Source organism: Elephas maximus, chromosome 11, assembly GCF_024166365.1.
Source record: "Elephas maximus indicus isolate mEleMax1 chromosome 11, mEleMax1 primary haplotype, whole genome shotgun sequence".
In the NCBI taxonomy this organism is placed as follows: Eukaryota; Metazoa; Chordata; class Mammalia; order Proboscidea; family Elephantidae; genus Elephas; species Elephas maximus.
Window position 1 is genome coordinate 88,776,947 of NC_064829.1, and position 2,517 is coordinate 88,779,463.

Genomic DNA, 2,517 nt, shown 5'->3' on the forward strand with positions numbered 1-2,517 from the left:
TATATATTTGCTCATTTCATAGACGTGAGATCATACAGCGTTTGTCTTTTTGTGACTGACTTATTTTGCTCAGCATAATGTTTTCAGGATCATCCATGTTGTGGCATGCTATGAATATACTTAAAAAAATCTTTTTGGATCTTTGCAACTGTCAGCAACACAGAGACATTTTTTCCTTATCCTTAACCATGGCAGCTTTTTAGCACTATATTATGTCAGATATCCTGAACATTTCCATGAAGAACATAAAAAAATTCAAATGACATTCTCTTTGTGTAATTCTTAATAGGTTTATCTTATAGCAACAAAAAATCCATGAGAGCAGCAATAATGTTTCTCTTAATCACGTGGTATCACAAACTCCTAACAAAGTATCTGACATTTAACAGTGACCCCACTTACTAGGAATTCAATCACTGATCTCCCTAAAGAGATCAAGAGATTATCGCCCCATAAACACAGGAGAAAAATCAGTCTCCTTGGCAGAAGGCAAAGAACCGAGAGACACGGGCATCACTGATCATGAGCACAAAGGGGCTGAATGCTGGGAAGCTTGAAGCCACGAGCACAGAGGTGTCCTTCAGCCACTGGCCTGGGTTCACAATTAGAGAAATACAGAGAGTCAAAATGGGAGAGAGAGAGTAAAAGGAGACAAACATGCTCACCAGGACGAGGATGGTGCGTGTGGCTCTGGGAAGGTCTGGGGGAGAGGCTGTTGCTGTGAATGTGTTGGACTCGATGCTTGTGTCTGTGCAGGACAAGGACCATGGAGCCACTCGCCCAGGCCATGAGGCCCAAACATATTACATCAACATCAAGTAACATGACTGCTTGTAAATTACCTATATGATTATCTGTCATGTCTGCAGAGCAGTATCCAAAATCTTTTTTTTTTTACCACACTTAGGTTTTTGCTGTTTAGCTGCTCAGTCATGCTCAGATAAAAAAAACAAAAAATATTTAAGAAGAGGTTCAGGATCCAGGAGAGAAAACAGCAGAAGCCGATGCACTTTGAGGATCTGACTTTGAGCTCCATCCATCTAGAGACTGTGGGGCAAAGCTTAATGGCCTGCAAGCCACTCAGGAGGCAGGTGGTGCTGAGAGAAACCCCCCTGCCCACTCTGTGAAAATAGAAGACGAGTTTACAACCAGTATCATCCAGGACAAATTTCCATCCAAAACTTAACAGTGTCAGAGGGATCTCTTTAGGAAAAAGCACCAAGGCGCTGGCAAAAAGCAGTTGATTGAAAATCAAGTCTATAGGCCTCAGCTTGTGCCCAGTGATCAAAATAAAGGTATAAAGACAAAGAAGTGACGAGTTTCCCAGGATCCCAACTCCTGTCTGAGTGAGGAAGAGAATCCTCTTTTCCGTGATGACAGAACCCATCATACCAATATCTACAGGATGCTGATTTTAATCGGAACCAGAGGAATGAGTAGGGGAACAAATAGAGGAACAAGGAAAAAAAACTGTCACCATTATCATGCCTGATAATTTCTACTACTTAAACTGACACATAGTTTCCCAACTTGAAATGGACACTGAAATTGTACGGTTATGTATGCAATGATTATTTACTGAAGTGCTAGAATAACACAACCTAAATACCTACCTAGAGGAACTTGCTGAATAAACATTGATGGGTTCACACAATGTATTACCTTAGAGCTTAAATATTAATGAGCAAGCTCTCTATCTCCATGATATGGCGTTAAGTCAAAAAAAAGAAAAAACAGAATGTTAAGAATGGTATGTAAAGCTTACTACATTCTCTTCTATAAATGTAGAATATAGCTATGAATATGTACTTTCTTTAAAACGATGGAAGAAAGAACCAGAAATACACAGAAATGTGATTTCCTGTGGGAGCAGAGAGTGATCAGGGTGGGGACGCAGGGTTGGAAGCTACACTTATCTGAGTACATCCTCTATCAGAATTTTGCCTTTTTAACTAACAAAAATGTTTCATTTAAGCATAAAGCCAAAGCAAACCAAAATAAAAAACATGAAGTCAAAAGCAATAAAAATAAAGGTTCTGAGTGAGTGGGAAATTAGTGATATATCCACAGAAGGGGACTCCTATTTAATACAAAATTTTGACCTTAATTCTCTAGTGGAGTATATCTTAAAGAAAAACATACCTGAAATATTTAAACTGTTTTCCATTATCATACTATTGGCAAAAAAAAAAAAAAAATTGGAATGGTAATTTGGAAATACATAAATAACTGTATCAATAAAATTGGGAACTTAGTTTTCATCATGAAAGAAAAAAATACAAATATAAAATCAAAGAAGTAAAAACCTATAATTATAAATTTATTTACTTATTTAGAATTACCATTATTAACTCATGATTTATGGAGTACCTGAATGGCAGGAACAGTTATGTGCTTGACTTCTAACTGAAATGTTGGCGGTTCGAACCCACTCAGAGGCACCTTGGAAGAAAGACCTGGCAATCTGCTTCCAAAAAGTCGCCGTTATGAAAATCCTGTGGAGTGGTTATACTCTGC

The 2,517-nt window shown here is 38.0% G+C and overlaps 1 pseudogene; it reads right to left on the reverse strand.

Moving 5' to 3' along the window:
- Window positions 1–470: 470 nt before the first annotated feature.
- Window positions 471–1,387, reverse strand: LOC126086160 (vomeronasal type-1 receptor 1-like; annotated as a pseudogene).
- Window positions 1,388–2,517: the final 1,130 nt, after the last annotated feature.